Below are 17,704 nucleotides of genomic sequence, written 5' to 3'. Positions count from 1 at the left end.
TTTTGCTTGCTTTTTAAAAACTGTGTCTTATAAGTCTTCAGCAACTGGTTGGGAGATTTTTAGAAAAAATAACCTTTTAATGTTAGAACAGTGTAGAGATTTACAGAATGATTCTGAAGATAGAGTTTCTGTGTACTTCACACCCAGTTTTTCCCAGTGTTAACATTTTACATTAGTTTGGTACATTTGTCACAACAAACCAATATTGATACATTATTATTAACTAGAGTCCATATTTTATTCAGATTTCCTTAGTTTTTCCTTAATGTTCTTTTTGTGTTCCAGGATCCCATTGAAGATACCACGCTGCATGTGTCCTTAGTAGTCATGTCTCCTTAGGCTCCTCTTGGTAATGACAGTTTCTCAGACTCTTTGTTTTTGATGAACTTCACAGTTTTGAGGACTAATGGTCCAGTATTCTATAGAATCTCTCTCTATTGGAATTTGTCTGATGTTCTTCTCATGACTAGATTGGGTTTATGAGTGTTTAGGAGGAAGACCACAAAGGTAGAGTGCCATTCTTATCACTTATCAAGAGTACATACTATCAACATGACTTATCACTGTTTATGTTATCCTTAATCACCTGTCTGAGGTACTATTTGTCAGGTTTCTCCAGCATAAAATTAGTCTTTATTTCTCCATTTCCCTACTATACTGTTCACATAGGAAGTCACTATGTGCAGCCAGCACTTAAGGAATGGGAAATTACCTTCCACCTCGTTGAGGGCAGAGTATTTACATAAATTATTTGGAATTCTTTTGCACAGGATGTCTTTTCTCCACAATGTATTGTGTTTATTCAGTCATTTATATCAGTATGATCTCAGGGATATTTTATACTCTGGGTTATAATACAGTATTACTTTATTCTGTTTTTCAAATTGTTCCAGCTTTGGCCATTGGGAGGTCTTTCATTTGGCTTTGATATAACCCCATGAATGTGGGTTTTTTGTTTGAGCACTTTCTTATTTTTGGAACTACAACATGCTTCAGACTCATTTGCATATCTCCTGCCTGGACCTAAAATGATGTATTTCTGCAAGGAGCCTTGATACTTTTTATTGGAGAGTAATATTAGAAATCAAGAAGTGAATGCTAGGTGCACTCATTACTACTGGAGTGTCATTCCTTCAAGACCTTTTCAGTTGACAAGAGCAAGGAGATATATATTTGCATTCTAACGTGTGTATATGCACATAGCTATAAATATATATAACCATCTGTATCTATATTAAACTAAATGTGTTTATACCTACGTCTCCAACTCTAATCATTGCCACATGGATCATTATAGTCTCACCTCCTTGCTTATCTGTTACCTCCCATTTCTACAGTGAGAAACCTGGCTTGGTTGGGAAATTTTTCTGTTAATATTACGGTAGTGAGTGTTTGACATTTGCTTCTATGGTTAAGTTTAGGGAGAGTTTAGCTGTAGGGTATTCTTGAAACTAGAAATGACCCTTCTGCCCTAAATGTGTCTGCCAGTTTTGAAACGTAAAATAGGTTGCAGAAACAAACTTTATCTTAAGAACCAGAATTTACTTCAATCCACATTTTGACATTGATTTTCAGATTAAATTATTCTGATATCGCCAGGTAAGCTGTTCCTTGGGTATGCATTTCTTCTTTCAGTTTTTTTCTAAGAGCTAAAGGACCCTGAGAACACTGGAGGTGGGAAAGGAAGGGAAAGGCATGTTCACACGTGGGACAGGAAAGGTTAATTTACTGACCTCCAGCTAGCCTTCCAAAGTGCCTATTTAAGACCCAAGGAGTAGATGTCTTCCTTGGCAATTGTAACCCAAATATAATTTTTAACCTTTCAATTTTAGTCAAGAAAGTTGGTGTGCTGTTACAAAAAGTGCCCTGATTAACAGCATTGTCATGTGCATTGCATATTAATCAGCAATTTAAAATAACATGAAATTATGTTGAGTATAATTTTAATATTTTATATTAGATATTAGTTTGAGACAGTGTTTCTCAAGTCTGTATAATAAGTTTGATAGTAGGGAGGTTTTCTCTCAAGAAAAGAATTATTCAGTGTGCACCTACATAATCACTGCTTAGATTCTACAATTAATATTTTGCTATATTTGATTAAACGTTTTCTGTAAAAGAAAAATATTATTATGTACTATTTAGGTTTATGGGAATAATTGTTAAGTTAAAGTGTATGAACAAACCTGGAATGAAATCTGTTTGCCTATATCTATAATACAACTATAAAACATAGCAGATGTACAAATTAGTAGTTAATAGATAACTGAAATGCAAATATGGCACTACTATTATAGTATTATAGTTTCTTTTGAGTGGCGTGTCTGTAATATCACATGCTGTGTTGATGCACTTCACCAAACTGCTGTTTTCAAACTGCTTTAAATCCTGCTGTTATAGCACATAGCAATGCTATTTCACTTTCATTTGGCACAAAACACATTTATATATTGTTTGCTTCTCTTCTTTTCTGTAATCCCCAGGCAACAAAACTAGAACATTTGCCACTAATCTGGCAACGTGGTCCTATATTATGAAGTAGTCATATAGCTGATCTAAACTATCCTTACAGTGAAATGAGAGTATTGTGAAAGTTTTGTAGAAAGCTCCCCATATGTCCTGAGAATCTATGCACAGACCCCACAGTTAAAAGACCTTTGAATTGTGGGAAGACATGGGTTTAAGTATCACTTGGTCACCTACTATTTGTGTAACATTGAGGTAGTTTCATCTTCTGGGTTCCCAGTTTCCTTAGAGAATGAAAATGTTGAATTATGTGATTTTTTTTTTTTTTTGAGACGGAGTTTTGCTCTTTCGCCCAGGCTGGAGTGAAGTAGCACGATCTCGACTCACTGCAACCTCCTTCCCCCATGATCAAGCAATTCTTCTGCCTCAGCCTCCCAAGTAGCTGGGATTACAGGCACCCGCCCCCCACCCCCCCCGGCTAATGTTTGTATTTTTAGTACAGACGCAGTTTTGCCGTGTTGGCCAGGCTGGTCTCGAACTTCTGACCTCAGGTGATCCACTCGCCTTGGCCTTCCAAAGTGCTAGGATTACAGGCATGAGCCACTGCGCCTGGCCTATGTGATTATTAATATCACGTCTAGCTGTGACAATTCTGTCTGATGCTGGAGTATTTGAACCAGATGGCTGGCTGTGCCACTCAGTTATTCTCTCCATAAGACTTTGATATTTTGTTGGTCTGCAAGATGACAGATTGTCAAAATTCTTGTCAGTGAATATTGAACCCTAGTGAAATGTATGGTTCTGTATCAGTTCCAAAATGTAACCACTTTCTCTAGCCTTAGATTCCCAGTTCCAAAATGTAACCATTTTCTCTAGCCTTAGATTCCTGTTAAGGGAAAGGGAATGCTCTTTGAGTATGTCATCACCATAGTAACAGGCAAAACTAGAGGGCTTTGATGCTAAAGCAAGATACTCCATAAATATGCTTAAGAAGACTTGGGGAGACTGGAATAGTTGTTTCCTTTTAGATGCCAGTGTATAAATGAATTTGAGCTAGGATCCGTTTATTTAAAATTTCTTTAGGTGAATTTGCTTGCATATGGAGTACACATTTACTCTCATTAATGGAGTTTCAGGAAGCAGTAGAGTAAATGCATAAACATGTATGAACCGCCATGTTTAACTGGAAGCCTGCATTTGGAAGTGAAGTATCTAATCTTAGATTAAATTAGGATGGGGAAGGATGTTGGCAAGAGATTTTGAAGCTTGTTCTGCTTATATTGAGAACATCATAGAACAGTTTGGCCTTTTTAAAGCTAGAGAATAGTGTTGAATAAGTGATGTTCCATATATTCCTGTTTGACATTGACATAAAGGTTTCCTCATGATACAGTAATCCCTGATCAGGGATCTGGAAGCCTGTATTCCTTTAAGGTACTCAGGTTTAACATGCTGGGTGCTTTTCACACCATAGTATACAATACCATGCAAAGTGCTTTCAAGACTGCAAATTTGGCTTAGATCCGCTTTAGTGAGCTCCTATGCTATAGTAAAGGTAGATAGCCAATTATTAAAAACAATCAAGACAATTGCACCTCTAAGCAGTAGTAGCAGTTGCCACACCACCTTGAATCTTGAAGTATTTTCAGCAACAGGATGACCATTAGCCACAAATTTAGTGTCAGCCCTTAAGGTCGGTATTGGTTTGACCCATATTTTCATGTAGTTCTTTTTCTTCACTTGTCTAATCTTCCTGTGTACTGCCAGGGCTTGTCATTAGAGGACTTTAGGGAGACCAAGCAGGCTAGAAAGTAGAGACAGGAGATACCTATGTCTAATGCTTCAGTTTATACTTCCTAGGTTTTTTTCATTGGGGTTTTTGTAACTCTTTTGGTATCCTACCGGTGCTTTGGTAGCCTACTGAACCCTGTCTTTCTTCTTAAGGACATTCTGAGCATGTGAGACCTGAGGACTGCAAACAGCTATAAGAGGCTCCAAATTCATCATATCTTTCCCTTTGAGAATCTGGCCAAGCTCCAGCTAATCTACTTGGATGGGTTGCCAGCTATCTGGAGAAAAAGGTAGTTTGGGGAATTTATTGTTGTAGTGCTTCTGTCTTTGGATTGAACTTCCCACAACTCTCCTTTTTAAAGCAGAACACAGCTGGGCATGGTGGCTCCTGCTTGTAATTCCAGGGCTTTGGGAGGTTGAGGTGGGGGGATCACTTGAGGCCAGGAGTTGAAGACCCATGTCTCTACAATAAAATAAAATTAGTTGGGCATGGTGGTACGTGCCTGTAGTCCTACCTACTCTGGAGGCTGAGGCAGCAGGATTGCTTGAGCCCAGGAGTTCAAGGCTGCAGTGAGCCATCATTAGCCACTGCACTCCAGCCTAGGTGGCAGAGCGGGACCCAGTCTCTTAAAAAGAAAGAAAAGTAGAACGTGAGCCAGTTTTCATCAATTCCTATACTTTTTCTTTTGCAAGTACACATACATTTTAACTTTACATAATGAGTTCGGCCTGTTTCATTTATCCCTCAGAGCTGGGCTCCAGTGAGGTCTGTAAGGGCAAGCATACTTGATCCCCAATGAAGAATGAGAGATGCAAAGCACTAAATTATTTCTTTTCTCACCACACAGTTAGCAAGATAGATTTAATGAACTTAACACCTTTTGATTAGTGGGCTTTTAAATTATTCCCACTTTCCTTTGGCAGATGGGTATTAAGTTCTCAGGATTTGTTTACAAATAAGACTAACTTCATCTGTATTAGCTCAGTTTTGGTAGGCCTAATTCCATTATCACTGCCATTTGCTTGTTTTAAGAAATCAAAATTTCTTAGCTTGAAAAACAATTGAAATTGTTAAAAAGTGGAATAGGAGAGCCCTGGGGGCCTGTATAAGGAATTTACTGAATCCCTAGTTTTCTGTACCTTGTTTTTCCTTCTGCATAGATTTGCTTAACTGTTTTTGTGGCGTGTATGTTTTGTTTTTTTTTTTTTCGCAGTTTCGCTCTTGTTGCCCAGGCTGGAGTGCAATGGCGCAATCTCGGCTCACTGCAACCTCTGTCTCCTGGGTTCAAGTTATTCTCCTGCCTCAGCCTCTCGAGTAGCTGAGATTACAGGCATGCGCGACCACGCCAGGCTAATTTTGTACTTTTAGTAGAGACGGGGTTTCTCCATGTTGGTCAGGCTGGTCTCAAACTCCTGACCTCAGGTGATTCACCCGCCTCGACCTCCCAAACTGCTGGGATTACAGGCGTGAGCCACCGCGCCTGGCCAGCTGTTGTTATAACTGGAGTTCTATATGCTTGTGACCATTCTTGGTTTCTCCGAATATCCTAGAACTTTGGTGGCGCCCTATTATACAGGTTGTTGAAGAAATGTTACCATGTGGATTGAGTAGGAAACAATTCTCTTTATCTTGGCAATATTATGGCATGGCACTACTTAAAGTACAAATTAAAAGAGGGGGATGCTACAGAACTAGCTGACAGGCACTTTGATAGAGGTGGATTGCTCAGTTCTTAAAATAGCGCTTTATAGAGGAAGCCAGAGGCATTGTGGAGGAGAATTCTTACAGAACTCATAGGGTTAGACCACATCGGACCTTTTCTGTGTGGCTTCATGGCTGTCTTGGTTGAGAAAGCATTAGCTTCTCCTTCCATTAGTTTCAACCTCTTGATTTCTTGACCCCCCTACTATATTTTGTGCTGAGAACACAAGGGCATTAACAACCCACATTGTAGAGGATCGCTCAGTAATAAAGACTGGAGAATAAAATGCAGCATGGGAATATTGGCAATTACTCAGTTCTAAATTTCTCTTGGAAATGAGGGAAAGCATACAGAATAGAGCTGGGATGAATAGGATAATTTTTTTTTTTTTGCTAGGTTGGTAGCCAGAATATAACAGCTCCGCACAACTGTAAATGTCCACTCTTCAATCCACATGAAGAAAAGGGTAAATATGGTTGAACTCAACCACTAGTTGCCCATTAGAACAGACTTTCCCAGTGTACTGCATTTCAATACTTTTTCTTTTATCTCTTTTCAGATCTTCCTCAGAAGAATAGGCTTGTTGCTTTACAGTGTTAGTGATCCATTCCCTTTGACGATCCCTAGGTGGAGATGGGGCATGAGGATCCTCCAGGGGAAAAGCTCACTACCACTGGGCAACAACCCTAGGTCAGGAGGTTCTGTCAAGATACTTTCCTGGTCCCAGATAGGAAGATAAAGTCTCAAAAACAACCACCACACGTCAAGGTGCGTAAGCTGTCCCTAAAAGCATAATAAGTAGTCTTCATTTTGATTTTGTTTTCCAGTATACATTGCACTTAGTGTTTTACTGAGGTCGTATTCATCATTATTCTGCATATGATTTGGTAAAAACAGCTTCCTAACTAACCTGGGAAGCAACTGGGTGTGAGATTAACTGGTTAAAGTGATGATGTAAAGAGGGTAGCGGGTTGCATGTGTTCGGGTGTTTAGAGTGGGACTATAGCACGTGGCAGAGGCTTACAGCTAAATTGTTCTTTTAGGAGAACATGGACAACTGTCACATCAGTGACATTGATCACATGGGCAAATCATTCTGTTCCATGTGGTCCCCAAAGTCTCTCTTAAAGCCTTACAGAAGAACTTTGCCAATCATTTACATACTTCAGGATGGCTTGGGATGCCATGGTGTATAATACAACAAGTGAGAGGTGTGTCTTTTTATGCTATGGTTGCTGATTGATGGAAGCCGCATAAATACAAATGGAAACCTGACTAAAAATGGCACAAAGTTATCTGTCATCAGGCAGGAGCTAAAGAACCAGGACCCTACATTCTCTAGGTCAGTGTTGGGAGAGGCTGATTAGCGAGTGAGAATTGGCAGATAAAGGTGACCATTCGGTGCAATAAATCCTGAACGTATAGGCTTTGCCCAGCATTCTTCGTAAATAGTGGGTAGCTATAAATTTCATGAAATATTTTCATCGGTAAGAACTCTTGAAATGTTATAATTGACTAGAAAGCTCTGTAGATTTAGAAATACAGAGTTACTAACAAATTGTTAGAAAGTCTAGGAACTAGAAAGCTAAGTTGAGAGTTATCTAGGAAGATCTATCTATTGTACTCATAATCTTTAGATAAATTCTCCTAGGGCCAGTAGTCTATGTGAATTTTCTTTTTCTTCTTCTTCTTCTTTTTTTTTTTTTGTATTTTAGCTGCAATGTTAAACAACCTATGTGAATTTTCTTATTGTGAGAATATTTGCCTTCCAGAGTGACTCACCTTTATCTCAAAGAACAATATTGTGAGTTTTGGAAATGCTGCTCTATGGCTGTGTTTTGTTAGTCCTGAGCCAGGAGACTTAAATAAAGCAAACTTGAGGTGGTCTTAAAACATCGAAGTGAGCCTTAAACATTGGGAAGACCTTATGTTTTTTCCTCTCATATCTATTATTTTTGTGATCTCAGTTATTAATCATTTAAAGGGACTCTTTCCTAGCTGATTGGCACTTAAAACAGGATGGAAGTCTTTTTTTTTTTTTTTTTTTGAGATGGAGTTTTGCTCTTGTTGCCCAGGCTGGAGTGCAATGGTGCAATCTCAGCTCACTGCAACCTCTGCCTCCCGGGTTCAAGCGATTCTCCTGCCTCAGCCTCCCAAGTAGCTGGGATTACAGTCATGCACCAGCACGCCCGGCTAATTTTGTATTTTTAATAGAGACGGTGTTTCTCCATGTTGGTCAGGCTGGTCTCAAACTCCTGACCTCAGGTGATCCGCCCACCTCAACCTCCCAAAATGCTGGGATTATGGGCGTGAGCCACCGCGCCCGGCAGTTCTGGTCTTTAACTAAGGTATAAGGCTATGACTGGTAGTGGTGTCTCTAGTGACTCATCAAGTGATATTTGGCAAGACATTTTCCCATTTATGCCAGTTTCCTATTCTGTTGAATGAGGAAATTTTCTCTCTAAAGACCTAAAAGTTTTGACTTTATAGGTTTCAAAGTTCTGTGGAAACATTTTCTATTGCTTATTAATTTGAATCTTATGTAACTCTAGCACAGTACTCAATATTTATGGCATTTACATGGTTTATCTCATGTTTTTTTATAGCTCTTCATTGTTCCTACCTGCCAAATCATTATACTTCCTACAAGCAGTGCAGAGAGCTGAGTCTTCAGCAGGTCCAAGAAATTTGAACACACTGAAGGAAGTCAGCCTTCCCACCTGAAGATCAACATGCCTGGCACTCTAGCACTTGAGGATAGCTGAATGAAGTAAGTTGTTGATGTTGCAGTCCTGTGAGGATCACTTCAGAACTGTTATAACAGCTGTTTTTTGGGAGCTGGTGTTGGATGGGGTGTGTTGGTCTAATGTGAAGTGGGGCTAAATGTGAGATGGAAAGATGACCAGTCTTCCATATTACTGACTGGGTTCACTGAAGCAACTCAAAGACATTATGGTCTTCTTACCAGTTGTATCACAGAAGAATTTAGCCTTTGCTTGTGTGTTCTATGTCTTCACTGTATAGGCCCTCTGTCATTCTTAGAGCCTTAAACGTTGAGAAGCTTAAAACACCATTTCTGCTTTCTGCTGAAAGGGTAACCCTTTCTCTTCTCCATTTGTGAGAGACTCTGTCATCAGTTAAGATTAGTGTAAAAAGAAAACTAAACTCTGAAGTAGCCATTATAAAAGTGTGAGAATGAAGTCAGTTTTCTAAAGAGTTGGGGAAAGGTGATGCTAAAGGAGGGGATTGAGCAAGTCCTATCAAAGAGCCTTTTATGAAAATACTTAGTCATCTGTGACATCCCATTTGGCTCTTCCAGAAATCCTAGTAAATAGTTGTAACAGGATGTTAAGAGGCATACATTGTGTGTTTTAAATCCTCTGCTACTCATTAGGTATATGACCTTTGACAACTTAAAGTCTCTAGACTTGTCTGTTTGTGAGGGTTAAATGAAATCATGTATGTAAAGTGCTCACCTATTGCAGTGCCTGGCACATGTCAAGTAAAAGGTAACCCAAGAAGACTCATAAGTTAATTTCCCACAATATAAGTGACCCCTAGCACTATCAGGTAGCAGGCAGAGTTGGCATGCTTTGGTTCTATGTAAGAAATCCCTAAGGTAAAAGTTTATAAATAGAAGAGCATCTGTGTTGGTGTTGGTGGTTGTTATTATTGTAGTACTATAAGTAGTATTCGTAGTAACAATAGTTTATTATAATTACTAATGACACTTTTTGATTTTTTTTATCTTTCTGTGATGCTTTTCATGCCTCTTGTGCCCCTCACTGTATCTTGCCTCTTCTGCTACTTACTTCCTCTGAATGTCTGCCTTTGCTTATCTCTTGCACTCAAGTGTGTATTTCTTTGTCTCTTTCTTTCTTGTCTTTGCTCTTTGTTCTCTATCTAAAGTGTGTCTTACCCATTTCCATGTTTCTCTTGCTAATTTCTTTCGTGTGTGCCTTTGCCTCATTTTCTCTTTTTGTTCACAAGAGTGGTCTGTGTCTTGTCTTAGACATATCTCTCATTTTTCATTTTGTTGCTATTTCTCTTTGCTCTCCTAGATGTGGCTCTTCTTTCACGCTTTATTTCATGTCTCCTTTTTGGGTCACATGCTGTGTGCTTTTTGTCCTTTTCTTGTTCTGTCTACCTCTCCTTTCTCTGCCTACCTCTCTTTTCTCTTTGTGAACTGTGATTATTTGTTACCCCTTCCCCTTCTCGTTCGTTTTAAATTTCACCTTTTTTCTGAGTCTGGCCTCCTTTCTGCTGTTTCTACTTTTTATCTCACATTTCTCATTTCTGCATTTCCTTTCTGCCTCTCTTGGGCTATTCTCTCTCTCCTCCCCTGCGTGCCTCAGCATCTCTTGCTGTTTGTGATTTTCTATTTCAGTATTAATCTCTGTTGGCTTGTATTTGTTCTCTGCTTCTTCCCTTTCTACTCACCTTTGAGTATTTCAGCCTCTTCATGAATCTATCTCCCTCTCTTTGATTTCATGTAATCTCTCCTTAAATATTTCTTTGCATATGTGGGCAAGTGTACGTGTGTGTGTGTCATGTGTGGCAGAGGGGCTTCCTAACCCCTGCCTGATAGGTGCAGAACGTCGGCTATCAGAGCAAGCATTGTGGAGCGGTTCCTTATGCCAGGCTGCCATGTGAGATGATCCAAGACCAAAACAAGGCCCTAGGCTGCAGTAAAACCCAAAACTCAAGTAGGGCAGAAGGTGGAAGGCTCATATGGATAGAAGGCCCAAAGTATAAGACAGATGGTTTGAGACTTGAGACCCGAGGACTAAGATGGAAAGCCCATGTTCCAAGATAGATAGAAGCCTCAGGCCTGAAACCAACAAAAGCCTCAAGAGCCAAGAAAACAGAGGGTGGCCTGAATTGGACCGAAGGCCTGAGTTGGATGGAAGTCTCAAGGCTTGAGTTAGAAGTCTTAAGACCTGGGACAGGACACATGGAAGGCCTAAGAACTGAGACTTGTGACACAAGGCCAACGACCTAAGATTAGCCCAGGGTTGTAGCTGGAAGACCTACAACCCAAGGATGGAAGGCCCCTGTCACAAAGCCTACCTAGATGGATAGAGGACCCAAGCGAAAAAGGTATCTCAAGACTAAAGGCTGGAATCTGGAGGCCCATGACCCAGAACCCAGGAAGGATAGAAGCTTGAAGACCTGGGGAAATCCCAAGATGAGAACCCTAAACCCTACCTCTTTTCTATTGTTTACACTTCTTACTCTTAGATATTTCCAGTTCTCCTGTTTATCTTTAAGCCTGATTCTTTTGAGATGTACTTTTTGATGTTGCCGGTTACCTTTAGATTGACAGTATTATGCCTGGGCCAGTCTTGAGCCAGCTTTAAATCACAGCTTTTACCTATTTGTTAGGCTATAGTGTTTTGTAAACTTCTGTTTCTATTCACATCTTCTCCACTTGAGAGAGACACCAAAATCCAGTCAGTATCTAATCTGGCTTTTGTTAACTTCCCTCAGGAGCAGGCATTCATATAGGTGATACTGTATTTCAGTCCTTTCTTTTGACCCCAGAAGCCCTAGACTGAGAAGATAAAATGGTCAGGTTGTTGGGGGAAAAAAAGTGCCAGGCTCTCTAGAGAAAAATGTGAAGAGATGCTCCAGGCCAATGAGAAGAATTAGACAAGAAATACACAGATGTGCCAGACTTCTGAGAAGCACCTGCCAGCAACAGCTTCCTTCTTTGAGCTTAGGTGAGCAGGATTCTGGGGTTTGGGATTTCTAGTGATGGTTATGGAAAGGGTGACTGTGCCTGGGACAAAGCGAGGTCCCAAGGGGACAGCCTGAACTCCCTGCTCATAGTAGTGGCCAAATAATTTGGTGGACTGTGCCAACCCTACTCCTGGGTTTAATACCCATCTCTAGGCTTAAAGATGAGAGAACCTGGGACTGTTGAGCATGTTTAATACTTTCCTTGATTTTTTTCTTCCTGTTTATGTGGGAAGTTGATTTAAATGACTGATAATGTGTATGAAAGCACTGTAAAACATAAGAGAAAAACCAATTAGTGTATTGGCAATCATGCAGTTAACATTTGAAAGTGCAGTGTAAATTGTGAAGCATTATGTAAATCAGGGGTCCACAGTTTTTCTGTAAGGGGTCAAATCATAAATACTTTAGACTGTGGGCCATATGGTTTCTGTTACATATTTGTTTTTTAAACAACGTTTTTATAAGGTCAAAATCATTCTTAGTTTTTGAGCCGATTGGATTTGGCCTGCTGTTCATAGCTTACCACCCCCTGATGTATTATTTGTTATTCAGAGAAAATTTCTGAATACTACTAGTTTCCTTTTCTGTGCCTGTCCCTGTGCTAGGCACTAAAAATGCAATGATTATTGATATCTAGGTGACCTGAAAAAAAATAGTGAATGTGCTTTGTAAACTGTAAAGCACTTGTATTCTACTGTGTTAAGCGTTGTGGATACAAAGAAAGGAGCAAGCATAAAAAAGTGCTCTTTCAAAAGGATATAGTACTATGCAGACACAAGGAATTGTTTGATAAATGAATAAATTATATGTATATTTGAGGCCAATTTGTGTTTGCTGCTCTGGTAATTTTGAGTAAAAATGCAGTATTCCAGGTATCAGAAATGAAAACACATGGAAACTGCTTTTAAACTTTAAAATATAGTGAAAACATAAGGGACTAAGCTTGTTGTGGTCACCTATAATGTGCCAGATACCATGCTGGGTGCTAGAGCTACCAAAGGGGGAAAAGTATTCTCATAGAACAAAAAATTTCAGAAAGGTGCATATTAAAGTGCTTTGTAAACTAAAGCATGATACAAATGTCAATGGGCTACATATTTATGAATGAATGAATGGATGAATGAATATTAAGTGCCTCTTACATACCAGCTATTTTGGGTACTGTAAAATACAAGATTAATTCTCCTATGTAATAAGAGGAAAGTTTATCCTCCATACTATTCAGATGTAAGGAATGATATATTGCTTAATTTTAAACAATCAAGACTTTACTGGTGAGGTTAAGTTAAATTATTACTGATACATTTTTCCAGGTAACCAGGAAAGAGCTAGTATGAGGAAATGAAGTAATAGATGTGAGATCCAGACCGAAAGTCACTTAATTCAGCTTGCGAATGTGCTTTCTAAATTATAAAGCACTTGTAAATGAAAAATTCGATGCTTTCTGTATGAATAAAACTTTCTGTAAGCTAGGTATTGTCTCTACAAAATTCTCATTGTATAGTTAAACCACAGTGAGAAGGGTTCTATAAGTAGTTATACAAACCAAGGGTTTAAATACCTGTTAAATAGATCAATTTTGATTGCCTACTATGTGAACTCACTGTTAAAGGCACTGAAAATTTATCATATTTCATTTAGCCACAGCCAAAAATAAGGCAATACCTATGTTAGCATTTTGTGAACTCTAAGGCACCATATAAATGTAACTGTTGATTTTCTCACTTGGTGCTGGGTACTAGGTTTATAAAATTGTATGATAGTTATTATATTGTGCAAATAAAGTAGGAAAATTTGAATAACAATGATTATCTTTTGAATACACATATGCAAGGGATTGGTTGTCTGAAGAATGCCACTATAGTAGTTATCTATTGTGTGCCAATCTCATTGCTAGGCATTGGGGATGCAAAGATAAACCATCTTTATTGTGTCTTGGGTAGCATTAGAAAATATGTGTAAAATCAATTTGTAATTTGTAAACTGCCACCCATATATAAGCTATATCTGCTGAATGATCATTGATTACTCTTATCCTTAGAGATAACAACTGGGGGCACAAACATTTATTATCATTATTGAACCTACAACAGAGATCTATGTGTAGATTTACAAAGCCTACAGTTCTATACAGATAGGAATGAACTATTGGCTTACTGAATGGTGATTACTTTCTGTGGGGCTCGGAACTACATGCCCTAGGATATAAAAATGATGTTATCATTATAGAGTGCTCACAGAAGGAAATGAAGTAATATAGGTGTGAGATTCAGACCAAAAGTCATTTAACAAGTTTATTCAGTGATGAAAACATGGGACAAATGGACTAATATAAGGCAGTGTACTAAGCTGAGTAGAGAGATAAAGTCCTGTCCAGAAGATACATGCTTCCTGGCCTGATTGAGGAGATGGAAATTTTTTGCAAAAAACAAGGTGTTGTGGTCTTCCATCCAGTTTCTTAAGTGCTGATGATAGAAGTGAATTAGACCCACCTTGACCTGGCCTACAGAAGTAAAGGAGTAAAAATAAATGCCTCAGGCGTGCTTTTTGATTCATTTGATAAACAAAGCATCTTTTATGTGGAATATACCATTCTGGGTCCTGAGGATGAGAGATGAGGGCATTAGATCACTGACAGCTGAAGATAGAAGAACATCTTTGGTTGATTGTTTAAATAATATTTCAATGCCTATTCTCTGCAAGGTACTATGTTTCGTAAATTAAATAGGTCTGGCCCAGAAGACCCACTCAATTGCCTTTGAGATTTAAAAAAAAAAAGAAAAATGCAAGTTTCTTTCAAAATAAAGAGACATTTTTCCTAGTTTCAGGAATCCCCCAAATCACTTCCTCATTGGCTTAGTTTAAAGCCAGGAGACTGATCAAAGGGCTCAGGGTTTGTTCTTTAATTCATTAACTAAACATTCTGCTTTTATTACAGTTAAATGGTTCAAGATGTAACAACTAGCTTTAAAGGTATTTGCTCATTGGTCTGGCTTAGAGACAGGAAGACATTTGAGCAATAAAAAAAAGATTCTTTTGCATTTACCAATTTAGTAAAAATTTATTAAAACTGAATAAAGTGCTGTTCTTAAGTGCTTGAAAGACGTAAACCAAAGTGCACTTTATCTCATTTATCTTATGGTGGAGACACAGGAACAAATTCTCTAAGAGACTGTGTTTCTTTAGTTGAGAAGAAACTTCATTGAGTAGCTGTGATATGTTCGATACTAAGGAAAAACTGAACAGATCACCTTTGACATGCGTTGTAGAGTGGGAATAAGAGAGGGCTTTTTATTTTTTCGTTCATACGAATATTGATGAAGATGATACTAAATGCTAAATGAAATATATCTGCTCCAAAAGGCATTTATTCTGACTTGGAGATGCAACAAAAACACAAAAATGGAATGAAGTGATACTCTTCATCAAACAGAAGTGACTGTTATGTCAACCATTTTGTTAAATCCTAAACAGAAAACAAAAAAAATCATGACGAAAAGACACTTGCTTATTAATTGGCTTGGAAAGTAGAATATAGGAGAAAGGTTACTGTTTATTTTTTTTCATGTATTCATTCATTCTACAAATATATTCGGGTGCCAATAGGTACTTGGTATAAGGTTTTTGGCCCCAGAGACATGGGAAACAAATGCATGCCTTCCCAGAGAATGCCTAATACTTTACTTTTGGCTTGTTTTCTTGTTAGGGGCATGGCTTAGTCCCTAAATAACATTGTGTGGTTTAATTCCTACTCCGTATCTCTTCTACCACTCTGGCCACTACGATAAGCAGGTAGCTGGGTTTTGTAGTGAGCTTGCTCCTTAAGTTACAGGAACTCTCCTTATAATAGACACTTCATTTTCCTAGTCCATCCCTCATGAAAAATGACTGACCACTGCTGGGCAGCAGGAGGGATGATGACCAACTAATTCCCAAACCCCAGTCTCATTGGTACCAGCCTTGGGAAACCACCCACACTTGAGCCACAATTGGTTTTGAAGTGCATTTACAAGGTTTGTCTATTTTCAGTTCTTTACTTTTTACATGCTGACACATACATACACTGCCTAAATAGATCTCTTTCAGAAACAATCCTCAGATAACGCATAGCAAAATGGAGATGGAGACATGATTTCTCATGCAACAGCTTCTCTAATTATACCTTAGAAATGTTCTCCTTTTTATCATCAAATCTGCTCAAGAAGGGCTTTTTATAGTAGAATAATATCAGTGGATGAAAACAGCTTAACATTTTACCATGCTTAAGTTTTAAGAATAAAATAAAAATTGGAAATAATTGGCCAAAATTGAAAGGAAAAATTTTTTTAAAATTTCTCTAAATGTAGGCCTGGCTGGGCTTTGACCTTTTCCATTTTTAAATCACTCACAGAGGGTGGGACAGGAGGAAGAGTGAAGGAAAAGGTCAAACCTGTTTTAAGGCCTTTGTTCTGAATTGGTCTTAAGAACATTACCAGCTCCAGGTTTAAATTGTTCAGTTTCATGCAGTTCCAATAGCTGATCATTGTTGAGATGAGGACAAAATCCTTTGTCCTCACTAGTTTGCTTTACATTTTTGAAAAGTATTATTTTTGTCCAAGTGCTTATCAACTAAACCTTGTGTTAGGTAAGAATGGAATTTATTAAGTGAATCAGTGTGACCCTTCTTGTCATAAGATTATCTTAAAGCTGAAGCCAAAATATGCTTCAAAAGAAGAGGACTTTATTGTTTATTGTAGTTCATACATTCAAAGCATCTAAACTGTAGTTTCTATAGCAAGCCAATTACATCCATAAGTGGAGAAGGAAATAGATAAATGTCAAAGTATGATTGGTGGAGGGAGCAAGATTGAAGATAATCTGGGGTTGAAATTTTCTAGTTTTCATTCTGTACATTTTTAGTTAGACATCAGATTTGAAATATTAATGTTTACCTTTCAATGTGTGGTATCAGCTGGACTCAGTAACACCCCTTTCTTCAGCTGGGGATGGGGAATGGATTATTGGAAAATGGAAAGAAGAAAGTAACTAAAAGCCTTCCTTTCACAGTTTCTGGCATCACTACCACTACTGATTAAACAAGAATAAGAGAACATTTTATCATCATCTGCTTTATTCACATAAATGAAGTTGTGATGAATAAATCTGCTTTTATGCAGACACAAGGAATTAAGTGGCTTCGTCATTGTCCTTCTACATCAAAGATAATTTATTCCAAAAGCTAAGATAAATGGAAGACTCTTGAACTTGTGAACTGATGTGAAATGCAGAATCTCTTTTGAGTCTTTGCTGTTTGGAAGATTGAAAAATATTGTTCGGCATGGGTGACCACCAGAAAGTAATCTTAAGCCATCTAGATGTCACAATTGAAACAAACTGGGGAGTTGGTTGCTATTGTAAAATAAAATATACTGTTTTGAAAACTTTGTATTTTGATGTGACAATTTCTAACTCACTGTCCCTAACCACACTAATTACCGTAAGTTCTTCATTTCTTTTTTCTTTTTCTTTTTAAATTAATAAATTAATCTATTTTTTGGAGATGGAGTCTCGCTTTGTTGCCCAGGCTGGAGTGCAGTGGTGCCATCTTGGCTCACTGTAACCTCTGCCTCCTGGGTTCAAGCAATTCTCCTACCTCAGCCTCACCAGTAGCTGGGATTACAGTCACGAGCCACCACGCCTGGCTAATGGTTGTATTTTTAGTAGAGATGGGGTTTTGCCATGTTGGCCAGGCTGGTCACGAACTCCTGACTTAAAGTGATCCACCTGCCTCGGCCTCCCAAAGTTCTGGGATTACAGGCGGGAGCCACCGCGCCTGGCCTCATTTCTTTTTTTAAACTACCTTAATCACCCAGTGTGGGTAAATGGTTTGAAGTCTCATTTCTTACAGCATCAGTTGCTTTGGTCAAGGATACTGAGAAGCACAAACCCAGTAAAAAATGTGAGAAGCAAAAAAGTTGAGGATCAAAAGTGGGAGAGGAGAAGGGTATAAACTGTAAGGCTGT

The 17,704-nt window shown here is 38.5% G+C and overlaps 1 long non-coding RNA gene across 6 annotated transcripts in view; it reads left to right on the top strand.

Moving 5' to 3' along the window:
* The window catches only part of LOC100615774 (uncharacterized), a 32,078-nt gene extending 14,956 nt beyond the window's left edge, over positions 1-17,122 (top strand). For 2 of the 6 annotated variants that reach the window (XR_676711.4, XR_001714017.4), the window contains 5 exons: positions 286-349; positions 4,411-4,547; positions 6,520-6,728; positions 8,567-8,730; positions 9,814-17,122. This is a non-coding gene — a long non-coding RNA (uncharacterized LOC100615774). Of the gene's footprint in view, positions 1-285; positions 350-4,410; positions 4,548-6,356; positions 6,427-6,519; positions 6,729-8,566; positions 8,731-9,813 lie in introns of all 6 variants that reach the window. The other 4 variants (XR_676712.5, XR_010154723.1, XR_010154724.1 and 1 more) reach the window with 4 other exon arrangements.
* The last annotated feature ends 582 nt before the right edge of the window (positions 17,123-17,704 follow it).

This window comes from Pan troglodytes, chromosome X (genome assembly GCF_028858775.2).
Source record: "Pan troglodytes isolate AG18354 chromosome X, NHGRI_mPanTro3-v2.0_pri, whole genome shotgun sequence".
Classification (NCBI taxonomy): domain Eukaryota; kingdom Metazoa; phylum Chordata; class Mammalia; order Primates; family Hominidae; genus Pan; species Pan troglodytes.
The sequence above is the reverse complement of the archived record's forward strand: the minus strand, read 5'-3'. Positions and strand labels throughout refer to the sequence as shown.